Source organism: Mirounga leonina, unplaced genomic scaffold, assembly GCF_011800145.1.
Source record: "Mirounga leonina isolate KUSES-001 unplaced genomic scaffold, KU_Mleo_1.0 Mir_125, whole genome shotgun sequence".
Classification (NCBI taxonomy): Eukaryota; Metazoa; Chordata; class Mammalia; order Carnivora; family Phocidae; genus Mirounga; species Mirounga leonina.
The window spans coordinates 69,701,030-69,719,941 of NW_023270305.1; the positions used below are offsets into that span (position 1 = coordinate 69,701,030).

The 18,912-nt window shown below is 42.6% G+C and overlaps 1 protein-coding gene across 1 annotated transcript in view; it reads left to right on the forward strand.

Moving 5' to 3' along the window:
* The first annotated feature begins 12,671 nt into the window (after positions 1-12,671).
* The window catches only part of CNGA3 (cyclic nucleotide gated channel subunit alpha 3), a 48,519-nt gene continuing 42,278 nt past the window's right edge, over positions 12,672-18,912 (forward strand). Inside the window, exon 1 of the mRNA XM_035001731.1 lies at positions 12,672-12,755. The gene's annotated coding sequence lies outside the window, so the exon portion shown is untranslated. The remainder of the gene's footprint in view (positions 12,756-18,912) is intronic.

Here is an 18,912-nt window from a genome sequence, read left to right on the forward strand (position 1 = left end):
TTCTTTCTTTTATTAATGTATTGTATCACATTGATTGATTTGCGGATATTGAACCAACCTTGCAGCCCAGGGATAAATCCCACTTGGTCGTGGTGAATAATCCTTTTAATGGACTGTTGGATCCTATTGGCTAGTATTTTGCTGAGAATTTTTGCATCCGTGTTCATCAAGGATATTGGTCTGTAATTATCCTTTTCGATGGGGTCTTTGTCTGGTTTTGGGATCAAGGTAATGGTGGCCTCGTAAAACGAGTTTGGAAGTTTACCTTCCATTTCTATTTTTTGGAACAGGTTCAGAAGAATAGGTATTAATTCTTTAAATGATTGGTAGAATTCCCCTGGGAAACCATCTGGCCCTGGGCTTTTGTTTGTTGGGAGATTTTTGATGACTGCTTCAATTTCCTTAGTGGTAATAGGTCTGTTCCAGTTTTCTATTTCTTCCTGGCTCAGTTTTGGTAGTTGATACATCTCTAGGAATGCATCCATTTCTTGCAGATTATCTAATTTGCTGGCATATAGTTGCTCATAATATGTTTTTATAATTGTTTGTATTTCTTTGGTGTTGGTTCTGATGTCTCCTCTTTCACTCATGATTTTATTTATTTGGGTCATTTCTCTTTTCTTTTTGATAAGTCTGGCCAGGGATTTATCAATCTTCTTAATTCTTTCAAAGAACCAGCTCCTAGTTTCATTGATCTATTCTACTGTTCTTTTGGTTTCTATTTCATTGATTTCTGCTCTGATCTTTATTATTTCTCTTCGCCTGCTGGGTTTAGGCTTTATTTGCTGTTCTTTCTCCAGCTCCTTTAGGTGTAGGGTTAGGTTGTGTATTTGAGACCTTTCTTGTTTCTTGAGAAAGGCTTGTATTGCTATATACTTTCCTCTTAGGACTGCCTTTGCTGCATCCCAAAGATTTTGAACAGTTGTGTTTTCATTTTCATTTGTTTCCATGAATTTTTTTAATTCTTCTTTAATTTCCTGGTTGACCCATTCATTCTTTAGTAGGATGCTCTTTAGCCTCCATGGATTTGAGTTCTTTCTGACTTTCCTCTTGTGATTCAGTTCTAGTTTCAAAGCATTGTGGTCTGAAAATATGCAGGGAATGATCCCAATCTTTTGGTACCGGTTGAGACCTGATTTGTGACCTAGGATGTGATCTATTCTGGAGAATGTTCCATGGGCACTAGAGAAGAATGTGTATTCTGTTGCTTTGGGATGGAATGTGCTGAATATATCTGTGAAGTCCATTTGGTCCAATGTGTCATTTAAAGTCTTTATTTCCTTGTTGATCTTTTGCTTAGATGATCTGTCCATTTCAGTGAGGGGGGTGTTAAAGTCCCCCACTATTATTGTATTGTTGTCGATGTGTTTCTTTGCTTTTGTTATTAATTGCCTTATATACTTGCCTGCTCCCATGTTAGGGGCATAGATATTTATAATTGTTAGATCTTCTTGTTGGATAGACCCTTTAAGTAGGATATAGTGTCCTTCCTCATCTCTTATTACAGTCTTTGGTTTAAAATCTAATTTGTCTGATATAAGGATTGCCACCCCAGTTTTCTTTTGGTGTCCATTAGCATGGTAAACGGCTTTCCACCCCCTCACTTTCAATCTGGGGGTGTCTTTGGGTCTAAAATGAGTCTCTTACAGACAGCATATTGATGGGTCTTGTTTTTTTATCCAATCTGATAGCCTGTGTCTTTTGATTGGGGCATTTAGCCCATTTACATTCAGGGTAACTATTGAAAGATAGGAATTTAGTGCCATTGTATTGCCTGTAAGGTGACTGTTACTGTATATTGTCTCTATTCCTTTCTGGTCTGTGTTACTTTTAGGCTCTCTCTTTGCTTAGAGGACCCCTTCGATATTTCTTGTAGAGCTGGTTTCGTGTTTGCAAATTCCTTTAGTTTTTGTTTGTCCTGGAAGCTTTTTATCTCTCCTTCAATTTTCAATGACAGTCTAGCTGGATATAGTATTCTTGGCTGCATATTTTTCTCATTTAGTGCTCTGAAGATATCATGCCAGTCCTTTCTGGCCTGCCAGGTCTCTGTGGATAGGTCTGTTGCCAATCTAATGTTTCTACCATTGTAGGTTACAGATCTCTTCTCCCAAGCTGCTTTCAGGATTTTCTCTTTGTCTCTGAGACTCGTAAGTTTTACTATTAGATGTCGGGGTGTTGACCTATTTTTACTGATTTTTAGAGGGGTTCTCTGTGCCTCCTGGATTTTGATGCCTGTTTCCTTCCCCAAATTAGGGAAGTTCTCTGCTATAAGTTGCTCCAATATACCTTCTGCCCCTCTCTCTCTTTCTTCTTCTTCTGGGATCCCAATTATTCTAATGTTGTTTCGTCTTATGGTATCGCTTATCTCTCAAATTCTGCCCTCGTGATCCAGTAGTTGTTTATCTCTCTTTTTCTCAGCTTCTTTATTTTCCATCATTTGGTCTTCTATGTCACTAATTCTCTTTTCTGCCTCATTTATCCTAGCAGTTGGAGCCTCCATTTTTTATTGCACCTCATTAATAGCCTTTTTGATTTCGACTTGTTTAGATTATAGTTCTTTTATTTCTCCAGAAAGGCTTTCTCTAATATCTTCCACGCTTTTTTCAAGCCCAGCTAGTATCTTTAAAATCGTCATTCTGAACTCTAGTTCCGACATCTTACTAATGTCTGTATTGATTAGGTCCCTGGCCATCGGTACTGCCTCTTGTTCTTTTTTTTGAGGTGATTTTTTCCATCTTGTCATTTTGTCCAGAGGAGAATAGATGAATGAGAGAACAAAATGCTAACAGGGTAACAACATCCCCAGAAAATATATACTAAATGAATCAGAAGAGACCTGAAACTGGGGGAAAAGAAAGGGAAAGAAAGAAAAAAGAAAAAAAAAGAAAAAGATAAAATAAAATAAAAAAAAAACAGAATATGATCAAATATGATCAGGCTGGTGCATAGATCAGTGCTACACACTAGATTTTGGGTGTATTTTGGTCTGTTAGAAGAAAGTGCCTCCCAAAATTTTAAAGAAAGAAAAACTTATATATGTATAAAAATAAGGGTTAATACGATGAAGGGATGGAATATGACTGTAAAGATGAAAATTATAAAAGATTTTATAAAAGAAATAAGAAGTTGGTTGAAAAAAGAAAGAAGAAGATTTAAAAAAAAAAAAAGGGAGAGAATGTGATCAGGCAGGACACTAGAACATAGCCATACACTAGAGATTTAGGGTATATTTTGTTCTGTTAGAAGAAACTGTATCCCAAAATTTTAGAGAAAGAACAACAGATATATATATATATATATACCAAAAATAACTTTAACTACTATGAAGGGGTAGAATATGACTCTAAAAACGAAAAATAAAAAAGATGTTGGTTGAAAAAGGGAAAAAGAAAAATTCAAAAGAAAAAGAAATTTTAAAAAAATTAACTTTGAAAGACTAAAGAATCATGGGAAAAAAGCCATGAATTCTATGTGCAGTATTCCCCGGCTGGAGTTCTGCCGTTCTCATTGATCAGTAAACTTGGTCTTGGCTGGCTGTTCTTGCTGATCTTCTCGGGGAGGGGCCTGTTGCCGTGGTTCCCAAATGTCTTTGCCGGAGGCGGAATTGCCCCGCCGTTGCCGGTCCCGGCTAAGTAATCTACTCGGGTTTGCTCTCAGGAGCTTTTGTTCCCTGCAAGCCTTCCGTACGCAGATTTGGAGGGTGGGAGTGAAAATGGCGGCCTCCCAATCTCCGCCCCAGAGGATCTGAGAACTCGGGGCCCTGCTCCTCAGTGAGCACCCAGAGAAAGCAGTCAATCACTCCCGTCTCCCTGGTCTCCAGCCCCACTCCGTGCTCACCCGGCCTGTGACCAAGCATTTCTATCTCTGGCACCCGACCCCGTGTGGAGTCTCCAAACCCAGCAGATCCCTGTGGTGCACTCCCGCACCGCTCCTCCCGGGGGAGGAAGGAGAGTCCCCCTGGATCTGCCACTTGTTGGGTCCCTGCTGGAGGAGCAGTGGCCCGACTGTGCTGCAGATCACGGTTTATGGCAACCCGGAGCTGAGAGCCCGCTCCTCGGCTCCGTCTCTGCAGCCAGCTTCCCTGCTGTGATACCTGGGAGCTCTGCTGCACTCAGGCACCCCTGGTCTTTCTGTGACCCCAAGGGTCCTGAGACCACACTGTCCCACGAGGGTTCCACCCCCCCCTTAGCCACTGGAGTTACGTCCCTCAGCGGAGCCGACTTCTAAAAGTTCTGATTTTGTGCTCTACTGCTCTATCACTTGCTGGTAGCGGCAGATGGAGGCCCCCTCCCCCGCCTTCTATCCTCCCGAATATCACCTTGGATTCACTTCTCTGCACGTCCTACCTTCCAGAAAGTGGTCGCTTTTCTGTTCAGAGAGTTGTTGCTATTCTTTTCTTCGATCTCCTGTTGAGTTTGTAGGTATTCAGAATGGTTTGATCCCTATCCAGCTGAATTCCTGAGACCAGACGAAATCCAGGTCTCCTACTTCTCCGCCATCTTGCTCCACCCCCCTATAATTGGTAATTTGATTAGTAATGACACGGAATACTTCTTATGTGTGTATTTGCCATCCATATAGCTTCTTTAGTGAAATGTCTGTTCAAATTTTTCCCATTTGTTAATTGGGTTATCTTTTTATTATTGATTTGTATAAATTGTTATATACTTTGGAAGTGAGTCAGTTGTCAGATATATGTATTGTATTTTCTGTCTACACATTTCCTTTTAAATATTTATTGAAATACTTTGACTTATGGAAAAGTTGCAAAAATGGTCCAAAGAATTTACATTTAGTCTTCATCCATATCCATAAATGTTAACAATTTTACCATTTACCATTTTTATTTTGTCTCTAACACACACACATACACACACACAATAATTTTTTTCTGTACCATTTGAGACTGAGTGACAGAAATGATGCTCCTTTATCTCTAATACTTCAATGAGGATTTTCTAGATACAAAGGTACCTCTTAGCCATAGTACAATGATCAAAATCAGTAAATTAACACTGACACACAATTATCTAATCTACAGATCTTGTTCAAAATTTATCATTTGTCTCACAATATCCATTATAGAAAAGAAAAAGAACTGCTAGAGTCAAGGATCCAAACCAAGATCACATTGCATGTAGTTGTCATTAATCTTTAATCTTCTTTAATCTGAAACAGTCCCCCAGTCTGCTTGTCTATTTATTTATGTATTGTCTTTCATGACCATGATGGTTTTGAAGAATTTACACCATTTATTTTGTCAATTTTATATCTTCATTTTCTTGATGGTATCTTTTGGTGAGGAGAAATATTTATTTTGACAGAGTATAATTTATTGGGGTTTCTTTATGGTTAGGGCCTTTTGGTCCTAAGAAAATTTTGCCTACCCCCCACATCATGAAAATATTCCCTTTTTGTTCCTATGCATTATGGTGATAGTTTTGTATTTAGGTCTGTCTGTGGTTTATCTCAAATTAAATTTCCTGTGGGGACTGAGATAGCAATTGGGATTTGTACATATTCATACATACTCCAGTTGTTTCACCACCATTTCCTAAAAATGAATTTTCTTTCTCAACTGAGTTGCCATGGCACCTTTATTAATCACTTGACTGTATATACATGGGTTTTTTTCCCCTGGAATATCTACTTTGTCCCACTAGCCTGTTTTTATGCCAGTGCCACACTGTTTTAATTGTTGTAGCTTTATCCTAAGTCTTGAGAGGTAGTATAAATCCTCCAACTTTATTCTTTTTCAAGATTATTATGTCTAATCTAGATTCTTTGGATTTCCATAAAATTTTAGATTCTGATTTCTTCAAAATAAAACCTGTTGGGATTTTGATTGGGGTTTCATGAAATTTATAAATCAATTTTGTGAGAAAAATCTACAAATTATTGGGATTTCAGGCACCTGGGTGGCTCAGTCAGTTAAGCATCTGCCTTGGGCTCAGGTCATGATCCCAGGGTTCCGGGATCAAGTCCCACATCAGGCTCCCTACTCAGCGGGGAGTCTTCTTCTCCCTCTGCCCCTTCCCTCACTTGTGGGCTCTCTCTCTCAAAAATAAATAAATAAAATCTTTAAAAAAATTATTGAGATTTCATAAGAGTATACCATAATATAGTGTATCTTTACATTTATTTAGGTCTTTAATTTTTCTTAGCAATGTTTCACAAGTCTTACACCTAGTGTTAGATTTATTCTTAAGTAATTAGGTCTAGGATGCTATTGTAAATAGCATTTCTTAAATTTCATTTTCTGTTTTTTGTTGCTAGAATATATGGAAATACAGTTGAATTTTTGTATATTAATTTTGCATCCTGCAATCTTATTAAATTTACTTATTCTAATATTTTTTGTAGATTAGATAGGGTTTTCTACCATCATGCTGTCTTTGAATAGTGACAGTTATCTTCTCATCTTTATGCCATTTGTTTCATTTCTTTTTTTCCTGTGTTGTACTGGCTACGGCCTGCAGTACAATGTTGAATAGAAGTGCTAAAACTGAACATCTTTGCCTTATTCCTGATCTCAGATTTCAAATTAAGCATATTATTAACTGTAAGCTTTTCTTTTCTTTTTTTTTTTTTTTAAAGATTTATTTATTTATTTATTTGACAGAGAGAGACATAGCGAGAGCAGGAACACAAACAGGGGGAGTGGAAGAGGGAGAAGCAGGCTTCCTGCTGAGCAGGGAGCCCAATGTGGGACTCGATCCCAGGACCCTGGGATCATGACCTGAGCCGAAGGCAGATGCTTGATGACTGAGCCACCCAGGCGCCCAACTGTAAGCTTTTCTAACATGACTTTTATCAACTTGAGGAAGTTCCCTTCTATTTCTGATTTGTTGAGTCTTCCCCCCTCCCTCCCTCCCTCTCTCTTCTTTCATTCCTTTTTTCTTTCTTTCTCCCTGCCTTTCTGCCTTGCTGCCTTCCTGCCTGCCTTCCTTCTTTCCTCCCTCCCTTCCACATGAATGAGTGTTGAATTTTGTGACATTAACCATATGTCCTGAAAGTCTAAAATACTTACTATCCAGCCCTTTAAGAAAAAGTTTCTGACCTCTTCTCTAGATAAAAATATAAGATATGCTGGTTCGTAATATATATATCAGTGTGGATCTAATCAAGAGAGAGAAGCCACATAATTTAAACAGGAGATTAATATGAAGATTATTAAATATAAGATGTAGGAGAGTCTACATGGCACTACAGGCTGAAGGAGAGTAACCAAGGAAGGACAAACTTGGGAGGGGGATCCCCCTCCCCAAGGTTTGCATTTAGACCTTGTTGGAGCTGGCGTCATAACAGTGAAATGGATGGCAGGGAAGTCCACTGGTTTGCACAGGCCTGAACTGACCTGCAGTTCCTGGGCCAGCAGGAAGCAATCCCCAGAATGCAGGCAGGGTGAGCCATGACCAGTGGCTGACCACACAGGAGTTCAGAGAAAGTGGGAGCACCAGTGTGAGCAGGAGCTTGGAGCTGTGGTGCTTGTGTCAGGAGGGTTGTGGCACCAGAGTGTCCTAAGAATCAAACCTGGGGGATGTGGGGCTAGGGAAGCAGAGGGAGATGGAACACAGTGCAGATAGGAGGGCTGCACGAGGGTGACCACCAGGTCGGACTGGGGCTGGGACATCGTCAAGGAACTGTGTGTTCTGGGCATGTGGCTGAAGCAGAGCACCACTGGACATTCTCACATGTTTACTCGGTAGTGCGGCCACCAGAAATGACAGTATAGTCCCCTCCTGTTTCAGTGTTGCTCCAGCATCCTCTACTGAGAAAGCTTAACATCATGCTCACTGTAAAGAAATGCTTAAAATAGTTCTGTGGAGTAGGTACTGAAAGGTAGATTTGGAGCTGAGAGGTGATGAATTGGTAACATAGTGTTGTTGAAGAGTGGAGTATCCTACAAGCATTGGACCCACCCAATATGCCATTAGACATTCCTGGAATAAAAGTGACAAGTAGATACCTTCTTGTATCAGATGAGGAATCTGAGTCCCGCATTAAATTAATTGCTCAAAGTTAGAGATTTTAGGTAAAATTGTCTAGACCAATTGTATTAAAGAGTTAAGAATGGAACCATCAAAAAAGAGTAAACATCATATATGTAGGGAGATTATGCATTCTAGGCTTTCAATGAATTGAAATGGGAAATGTTTGCATTTAGACATCTCTAGAATAAATATTGTCATATTATCATAACTCAAATAAAAGTCAAGCAGACTGGGGAAAGTATTTTCATCAAATAAACCAGGGGAAAGTCTCCATCAGTATTGCACAAAAAGCTCATGAAAATTGAAAGGAAAAATATCAACTTTAATGTAAATAGGCCAAGGACATGAATAGATGATTCATAAAGAGGAGACACAAGTAGCATACAGACATAAGAAAATGTTCAACTTTACTACCTCTTATTGAGATGCAAATTAAAACTATGATGGGGTACAATTTTTGCATGAAATTTGAAAAATAAAATAGAATGTTGCTGAGAAAAAACTGGTGGAACTGGTAAATGATTGATAGCAATAGAAATTGCTAAAACTTTTCTTGAATTTAGATGCTTATATCTCTGGAATATATTCTGGGAATATAACCTAAGAAAATAGTTACAAAAAATAGGAAAAGGTATTTCCTGGCAATCAGCTAAAGGATTGGAAAATGGGAAATAATTTAAATGTACATGAGAAGGTCAATAACTGTGTAAATCATTCTATTAATTATTTAATTCATTTGGCCATGATCATGACCAGTGATAAATAATTTGGACATTGACCAAAAATCACTGAAAACTAACACAGCAAGATAAGCTATTTCTCAAGATATGACACCTAATTAAAAATAGAATAACCAAATTGTATTTACATATTCGTATCACTGTGAAAGAGAATGATGTGTATGTGAAGAAAAACTAGAACATAACATAAAATGTAAAATTAATTTATTGACTTGATTTTAAAGTTCTATTATTAATATAATTTTGCTGGGCAACACTTCTTTAAAATGTGGCAACCAAAATGAAAATAATCCAGGTATGCTGAAAAGAGAATAGCTGAGCAAGACTCACCTCTTTTCTACATGATATACTTCTATCAAGTCAGCATTATTTGTCTTGAGCTTTTTGCCAGGTTTTGTGGAGACATGTCATCCTGAGGCTTCACATCATACTGAATGAGGTCTGCTAAGCAATGCCTCTTCTCTCTGTACTGGGGTGGCTGATTATTTTGGACCCTTAAAAGGACCCTTTTGGACCCTGGTACAGAATCTTACATTTGTTCCTGTTACATTTTTCTTGGTCTGTATATTCAGCCCATCATTAAAAGCTCTCAAGATTTTTTTGGATCCTGATTTACATTCCTCATTTGCTCTATTTCCTGACTGCATGTTAGCTATACATCCTATCCATATTAAAATATACAGAAGACTCCATCTGTTTACCCAAGGCCCTGATGAAAATGTTGACCTGAGCAGCACTGAGTCCCAGGGCACGTCCCATCTACTAATGAGCACCTTTGATGACATTCATGTTATAATTCACTGATCCAGGACACATTTGCCAGCTTTAACAATTAGAAAAAGTGATTGTCCTTTTTTTTTTTTTTTTAAGATTTTATTTATTTGACACACAGAGAGACACAGCGAGAGAGAGAACACAAGCAGGGGGAGTGGGAGAGGGAGAAGCAGGCTTCCCGCGGAGCAGGGAGCCCGATGCGGGGCTCGATCCCAGGACCCTGGGATCATGACCTGAGCCGAAGGCAGACGCTTAACCAACTGAGCCACCCAGGCACCCAGGGTGATTGTCCTTTATAGGTGGAAAACGAAGGCTTTAGGCTTAGAGGAAAGTTCAGGTGATTCTCCTGGTTCAGGACCAGGCTTAGTTGTGATAGGGACCAAGTTTGCCCTGGGTGTTCAACATCTATCACCTGGACCTTTGCCCCTGTCAAGTCTACATACCCCTGCTGTGGCATCCATGCTATCGTACCATCATACCCTTACTGGTCTCCAGGGTCATCAAATGCTTCTCTCAGTCTTATGCTCCTGGAGTAATTTGCATTTTAAAAGGTATCAAAGTTTCACCTGGCTGGCTAGATGGGTGGAGCATGGGACTCTTGATCTTGGGGTAGTGAGTTCAAGCTTCACATTGGGCATAGAGATTACTTAAAAACAGTAACAACCACAACAACAAAGTAAAAGGGATCAAAGTTTGAAAATAAAAGATGAAGTTCTGATGGTGGAATTCCAGTCATTGACGGTCAGATAGAGATTAAAACTTAAAACAACTTAAAAACTGAAAACAACTGCTTTTCCCACCTTGGGGCCTTTTCCCTCTGATGACTTTGCACTGACTGAGAGAATTCCTGCTGGGGAAATTGATGCATCATTGCTTCTCATGCGAACCTCACCTACCTCTGAATAAATATTTTATTTCCCAAAATCCATTCCTACAAATTGCCTTATCATTTGCCAAGGATCTAAACCATCTGCCAGAGCAAGCCCACGTTCTCCCCCTTACTGATAACTAGGCTTATCTGTTTGCATTTCTACTTATCATCTGCTAGTCTGGCTTATCTCCTTATCAGATTGTGTGTTCTTTAACACACTGGACACCATATGGCCCCCAGCAGAAGTGGCTGCATTGTTGCCCACCTATGGGCACAATTTATGTGCCTTTCAAGCCTAGTCTATAAATATCAGGTCCCCAGTACATCTGAAATTTGTTTGGACTGGGCAGATTTTACACAATTTGAGTAGGAAAAACTAAAATGTATAATATGCACTCAGAATAAATAATGAATTGTATATTTACACAGCAAACCTGAAAGAACCATAGCTAGAAGTAATATCACTGAATCTTAATATTGGGGGGAAAAAGCAAATCCAGACTACATAGACCATAATCACGTTTTTTCTAAAATTTAAAAACAATTAAAACTACATCTTACTGGGGAGTCCCCTAAGCCACACCTGCTCATGCTCATGCTTGAATTCAATCCCTCTGGGCACAGCTAGTATTTATCCTTTTATTTCTCTGGCAGTGAAACCACAGGCAGGTAGAACTGGTCTCAGCAGGTTCCCCAGGTCCAGTCTTCCTCAGGTCCTGATGCCTGGGTACCACTCTTTCCCACATAGACCCCTATTCATTTCCTTAGTGAATACTGACTGAGGCTGAAGCAACCTAGGATTCACCTGGTCCTCCCCCACCCCGATATCACCTGCCCAGTTGGAATTAGGAAATGGTGCCTTCTCCATGGTCCCCCCCTCCGTGGTCTCCCTAATCTGACACAAGGCTTTGGGTTTCTGAGGATCCCTCTCCTGGGTCTCTTGGTGCCATGGACCTCTTAAGAAACCCATGAACTCCTCTGGGATTGCTTGGTGCTGACTGTATCCTGCATCTTGACGAAGGATTGCTGTCCCTTCCATGCTATGCCATATACACCTGGTTGTACCTCGGATGAAACCTGAGCAATAGGACAGATCCCCAGAGGCCACCCCACTCAGTGAATCTTTGGCCAAATCTGTACCCTCTTTCCTGACAGCACAGAATCTTGCTACTGGATGACTTTTGCAGGCAAATTCACAAATATATCCCCTCCATGTTCTTTCTGCTTATTTTCAGTCTCAGTTTATCTGTACCTTTCAGGTATGGAAAATTATTCAGTAATAACTACTGTCACACACATCATTTCCTAAGGGCCAATTATGTGCCCAATCCTGCCATGGATGCACTACCTCATTTTGTCAGATTCAGTGCACTTCTCCATTTCATTTTATAAGTTAATTTTGTAAGGTCTTGTTTCCCTACCCCCCTCAGATTTTAAATGGTCTGCATTTCAAAAACAAAGTTCAAAGGGATTTTTCACTTTCAGGATTATGTGTTAAAATTGTCTTAGGGTAACTACTTCTTTCTCCAAATCAGTATTTAAGGTTCTTTTGAAGTTCTGAAATGTTTCCGGACAACAAATGATAACCATCTGCTTCCAATCTTCCCTTCCTTTCCTACAAGAAACAGCTTTAACTTGTAGTGTAAATTACTGGGATTAGAGAAAATAAAGTGTTTCCTGACAATGAGGGCTGTAAAAAAAATATTGCACAAGGTAACTGGTGTATGCATGCTGGAAAGTCTCTGGATTAAGGATACTAAAGGTCTTGATGAGACATAGTCTCATGAATTATATTTTCTCTTGTGTTAAATTCACTTCAGGTTTCTCCCAGAAACCCAAATAATAAAACAAGAACTCTCCTCTCCTCCAACTTCTCTGGCTTCAACTTTGTTTGGTTGATTCACCACTTCCACTTATTTGCTTTCCCACTATCAGAATCCCTTGAATCTGAATAATTCCCACTACCAGTATCCCTTGAATCTGAACAATTAAGCCTGACTTTTCCTTGGGGAGAATTTTTCTGGGTTTTGCTTTCCTTCTTTAAGGTGTGTGTGTGTGTATGTGTGTGTGTGTGATTCTAATTCTTTATTTCTCCAGTGAATAATATACACTTGATCTCTCCAAGTGTTGCATAATCTCAAGAATTTAAGCCTTCTAAAGACAATCTGCTCCATGCACAGACAATTTAATAGCTATGTTCAGGAAATACCATGAGCTCCAAGTCCTCTCATTTTCAGACTGCTGTGGGATCTGCTCCTGCATTTTCTTCCCATAAGGGTGTTAGCCAAAAGGCTTTCAGACCTCGTCCCAGACAAGACAGCTGGATTCCTCCTTGGGACCTGCTCCTGCAATCCAGATCCAAAGAGTGAGGGGGAGGTGAGTTTATGTTTTCATCCTCCATGGAGCGGTGTGTCCTTAGATATATGGTTTCTGTGGGGAAAGTGAGTCTGGAAAAATGTGGAGGCTTTGTTAAGTTATTTTCTCCAAAAAGGGTTTATGTTCCTTTGGCTGGATTGGTGGGTTTTAATGTTTAGATCAGGGAATCTGGTGGTGTCTGCTGTGGCAGAAGGAAACAAATCTCTGCAAGGAGAATACACAATATCCCTAAGAGAGATTTATTTCTAAAACCCTCCCTAAGATCGCAAACGAGTTAAAAGGGTAATATATTCCCACCTTTAAACTTCAGACTCCCAGATCTCCGTAGTGTCCTCATCCAGTGTGGATTACGTTACTGGTAAAACATCCCAGGAAAGAGTCCAATGTGGCGGCTCCCTGTTAGGAGAGTGTCCAGAGTTGACAGGCAGACTTTCCTGTTTTGTTGCTCCTGGCTCGCCCCCTTTTCCCTCAGAAAGGTTGCTGATACGAATGGGCGGCTTCTGCCTCTTCTGCGACCGCCTTTGAGACTCCAGAGCCTCGCCTGAATTTTCCAGAGAGAGACAGAGAGGGAGGCAAGAGACTCCTTCCGCCGTCCGCAGAGGACGGTCCTGGGGCAGGAGAGTTGGGGAGGGAGTGAGACCAGAGCTGTTGCCCAGAACCCGGAGGGAGCGAGGAGGAGACGCTCTGCCAGACAGAGGCGCGTCGCTGAGAACTCAAACTTTGGCGGGTAAGGATTATAAGGGCTCTTGAGCTGGAAGTTCTTGGGGCGCTGGGAGATGTACTGGGTCGCTGATTCCATCCAGACAAGAGGTGAATTAAAGAAGTCCGCGCAGAGCGGTGGGGCGGCGAAGCACTAAGGCGGGCGTGGCGCTGTCCGCAGTCCCCGGGGCTGAAACGGGCCACGTCTTGGCGAGAGAAAGGGGAGAAGCAAGGGCCCGCTCTGGCATCTGTTCCCATCCCAGGCACACACACACCCCTCCAGCTGCGATCACAGGACAAAGCCGGCCCCTGTGCCCAAGTTCATCGCACCCCTTATACTCCCGTCCGGCAACCGCCCTGGGCCGAGCCGGGCTGAGCTGTCAGGACAGAAGGCAGAAGGAACTGGACTGGCTCTCACTGGGGACAGGTAGGGGGTCTGGGCATGACTCCACCCTGGCAACACCTCCCTAAGACACCCCGTAACCCAGAGGCTGGGCTCCACGGCTCCATGGCCGCCCGTCCTGCAAGAGGCTCTTTGGCCGCCTCATTTCTGTGGCTTCAGGTCAGGGACGAGCAGAGTCTCCCGGAGTCCACGCCGCGCGCGTGTGGGGAAGTTGTGTCCGCGGTTTGGAAGCAGCAGGAGCTAGGGCGATCAGCGGACCAGGTTAAGGGACTGCCCACGCTAGCCCCTACTCAGCGTTGGGGATCCAGAGACAGGTGGGCTGAGGAGGAGGTAAAGAGTTCAAATTATTTAGGGAAGTGAGCAATCACAATTTCTTTTCTTTCTTCTTCTTCTTTTTTAAATGATAAAAATAATAATCCGTGATCTTGGCCATTCCGGGCCTCAGGTCTTAGTACTTAGGCATTGAGGAAAAGGGCAACAGGCCCTCTGATCCCTTGCAATCCCCTAACCCGATAATCATACAGGCTTTCTGTCCTCGTCCTCAGGCTTTTCTCCCAAGCTCAGCTCCCACCTCCACTCACTATTCCCAAGGGGGCTGGTGGAGCCTTTCCTCATGCTCTGGCTGTCCCGGGATTCTGTCCCAGCAGTCCCCAACAAGAGCTGGGGCTGGGTGACTGGGGAGAGGGAGGGTTATTTCTTTTTTCTCCCCTTGTGATTCCTCAATTCACAACTGCTCTGCTTTATGCTGTTGCTGAGATTTTAAACTTTGTCATTCTAAAGCGGGTATCTCCAGCTAGATAAGAAATGTGGCCAAGGATGAAGGGAGGGAAGAGCAGAAAGGACCTGAAGCCTGCCCCTGGGCCTCTGTCCATGGGTCTGGTGCCTCCAACAAGCAATTTGCTTGCTCAGGACTCCCCGTACAAGCTCTGCAACCTCTCGCCTGGAAACCAGAGAGCCCTACAGTGGACGATCCTCTCCAAATCTTCCAGAGGGGCAAACTGGGGTTGGCATGGTCCTTTGTACCCCAAACTACTGGGCAGTGGTCCTCCCACCTGGGTTTGTGCTGTCCAGACCCCTAACTTTTTCTGTGGACCGTCCACCAGCACTGTCCCCCACCCCACCCCCTGTGCAAGACACACACACACACACACTTTCCTTCATAAAACCCGGTAATAATATAATTGTCTGGGAACAAAGTCACATACTCCCTCGGTGAGAAATCACTGGAAGGGGTGGTGAAAAGTTGGGCAATGAGAGGGGAGGTGACTACTATTGCTGTCGCTCTCTGTGCCAGGTTTTGTATGCCAAAGTCTTGGATTCTTGGAAATTCTTCCAGGCCAGGGAACCCAGCTGGTGGGAGCTCCTTTAGTAGGGTGGGAGCGGGGAAGACACAAACTGCCCTTACTTCACATGAATGCCCAAGCACCCGCACTTTTCCTCTTCAGCCTCCGTTCATCCATAAATGGGGTCCTTACTGGGCATGGGATGCCAGGAGAGGGTGAATGGTTGCTCTGTGGGTAACTGGTCAGAGCAAGATCTCAGTCACTTTAGCTGGGACTTTGGCCAGGACTGAGTGTGCCCCGTGTCTTTGATGTACCCGTTTTTATGCCTTTTCTGTCCTCATTCACTATCTGCCAGCGGTTGCTGCCTCTGGTTAATAATGGGGTTGCCATGGTGACCAATCTCCTGTTGCCATGGTACCCAGGAGGTAAACAGTTAGAAGCTGCAGAGGCTTTTTGCTAGCTCCCCCAGATTGTGCACAGGCTTCGGATTTCCTAGGGGAGTGGGGGAGGGATGGCAATGACCAGGCTCTGTGAACAGCACCCCCCCCACCACACACACACATCCTGCCTAGAGCCCTGTTCACCCGAAACCTTCTCTGATCCCTGCCAACCACTGTGCCTTCCAGGTTCAGATGGGTCAAGCTTTTATTTTCCATCCCCAGTTGCATACACTGAGGTCAAGGGGTAAATACTTTTTCCTCTGACCTAATTAATATTAGGTGAACACTACTCCTAAGTACAAATCAAAAGGCTAAGTCCAGTGGGAGACAGAATTAAACAAACACAGTCCATGCTCTCTGACCTCACAGTGTTGTGTGATAGACAAGCCCTTATATTTCCTGTCAGCTGGGCTCTGCTCTGGGCTGAAATAGAGGTAATGATAGTGCTCTGAGAGTAGAGAGAGGTGGGAGTGACTGACTCCCAGAGGAGGTCATACTCTAGTTGAAACTTGAAGGATGATAGGAATTTCAACTGGAGAGAAAGAGGAAAAATCTCTCTCTAGACAGACTAGTGGGACCAAAGATGTGTAGAGCAGTCAGGAGAAGATAGATCCTACTCTGGTAATATATAGACTTGGAACCTCTCAGGGACTAGCCCATCCATCACTTATGCAATATCTGAGGTTTGGAGGAATTGGGGGACTCTGCATCATGGGAGGAGTCCACTGGCCAGAGCCTGTTATTCAGCCCTCACCTGGCCTGGAAGGGAGACTGAGAAATACAGGAAGTCCATGGTGAGATTTGGTGAGTCTGTCAATAGGAGGGACAAGAAAATTTGCGACACCCTTAAGGAAAGCATGAGTAATTTGGTTTAAATGGAGCTTTCCCTTTTAGGCTGATATGATCCAGGTTATGAAAAGTCTTGAATGTCAGGCTAAGACTGCATGCTGGAGAAAATAGGCAACCTCTGAAAGTTTCTGAGTGACATGATTCAAACTACCTTTTAGAAAGACCCTGGTGGGGGCGCCTGGGTGGCTCAGTCGGTTAAGCGTCTGCCTTTGGCTCAGGTCATGATCCCGGGGTCCTGGGATCGAGCCCCGCATCGGGCTCCCTGCTCGGCGGGAAGCCTGCTTCTCCCTCTCCCACTCCCCCTGCTTGTGTTCCCTCTCTCGCTGTGTCTCTCTCTGTCAAATAAATAAAACCTTAAAAAAAAAAAAAAAGAAAGACCCTGGTGTTAGTGCAGAAGACGCATTCATTCATTCATTCATTCATTCATTCCATACTCCCTGAGCACCTCCTAAGTGCCAAGCTTTGGATGCATTAAAGAGGTGAGGCAATTATTTCAAAAATACTGGGGAGGGAGGCCAGGACTCCCACCCTCACTCCATTTCTGAATTAATGAATGAATGATGGAAGGGGAAAGAGGGGACAGATAGTTGGTGCTGTAACTAAGAGGACTTGGGGATTTTGGATCTGGGAAAGTGAGGGAGAAATAGGAGTAGAGGCTCATGCTGGGTAATCAGTCAGCTTGGGTGTTCATGATGTTAACGAAGACAGGGCTGCCGTTGGGGTGCTGCCATTCTGGATAGTTTTTTACCAGTGATGCTCTTTGCTGCCTATGCTGCATCCTCACACATTGCACCCTGGGCCTCATCTAGCCCACACAGCACTTCGTTTGCCCTCCTTTGCAGGACTTCACGCATTCCCTCTTGCATTTTAACAATGCAGTGTAGGGATTAAACTCAAACAGGCTTTTGTTCCCTAGTTCTGCCACTGGTGACTTTGAACAAATTATTCAACCATTCTGAGTCTCAGTTTCTTCATGTGTAAATTGGAAGTAATATTTTAATACCTGCTTCAGTGGGTTGTTAGGAGTAAGTGAAGTAATTAGAGTGAATTCCTGAGCACAGCACCTGACACACCAAGTGCTCAAAATCAGATATGAACATCTTATTAATTTTCATAATGACAGTGCATTACTTTTATAATCACATCCCCAAAATTAATTTACAAAAAAGAACACTTTACCTCTGTGTCTGCAGCTAGGCTAGGTGAAACACATCTTTGGCTTGGGAAAGGAAGGAAGGTACCTTGCCTGGCCTTGTTGGTCCTGGGTGTGTGTGTGTGTGTGTGTGTGTTGGGGAGTGGGAAGGGGGTAGAGATGGAATTCTGAGGATAGCATCTATAGGGCTGGCTACAGAGATCTGGGTTCTCCAGCTCTAGCAACATCTGGAAAGCAATTTCATCCTCTTGGAATCTCAACCTGAGCAGCTGAATCTTATTGCAAAGCAGTCACTTAGAAATTGCACACACTTAGAGCTGAGGAAACCAGAGTCCCATTAATTCTGAGTCATCTCTGCAGAAGACCAAGACACTTTCTAGGCATGAGACATGTCTCTGTCTGGTGGTTGAGTAACATAATTGATAACCTTGTTACAATTTCAGTGCATTCTCTTTCACCCCAAATCTCTTCCTGTTCTTGGGAACAATGTTAATTTTTTCTCAGAGAGGAATTGAAAATCTGCAGCTGGCATACCCAAACTTCCCTTTTCTTGTGTTATAAAAATGCATTGAGTTCAGAAGAGAGAGAACTCTACCTCAGAGCCATTCAGAGGTTTCCTTGGGAAATCAGACACAACAACCCTAACTTGGACTCCTCTCTATCTTGGTGTGGGAACATTCCTGGGTTTGCCTATCCTCCACTCCACAGAAAAGAGAGAACACAGATTCTGAACTCCATTTCCCCTCACCACCTCGAAGCTCAGTCTGAGCACAACTAGACACACCTTCATGGTCTAAGACCTGAGCTGCCCTTTTGGACTTTTATTGGGCAGATGGAGGCAGCTTTGAATACCTACTAGCCCCAGAAATTGACCTTGTTTCTTGAGAGGCAGGGGATTGACTTTGCAAGCTCTACAACTAAATTGCTTGTGATAGTCTGTCTGTGTGAAACGTGTGTCTTGGCATGCTCAACTATAACATAGGGACAGTAACTTACCTCATAGGGTTATTATGAGGATTAAATGAGTTCTGACCTGTGAAAAGCTGTAGAGCAGTACCTGGCATAGTGCAAGCCCTCAAATATGTGATCAATACCATTATTAATGTGATATTTTGACACTTCTCCCCTTTAATACACTTATATTTTGTGAGTTTCTTGTAGCAGATACTGTTAGTTTTGCATTTTAAAAAAAGTTTTGGTGGGAATGCAAGCTGGTGCAGCCACTCTAGAAAACAGCGTGGAGGCTCCTCAAAAAGTTGAAAATAGTGCTACCCTACGACCCAGCAATTATACTACTGGGTATATACCCCAAAGATACAAATGTAGGGAT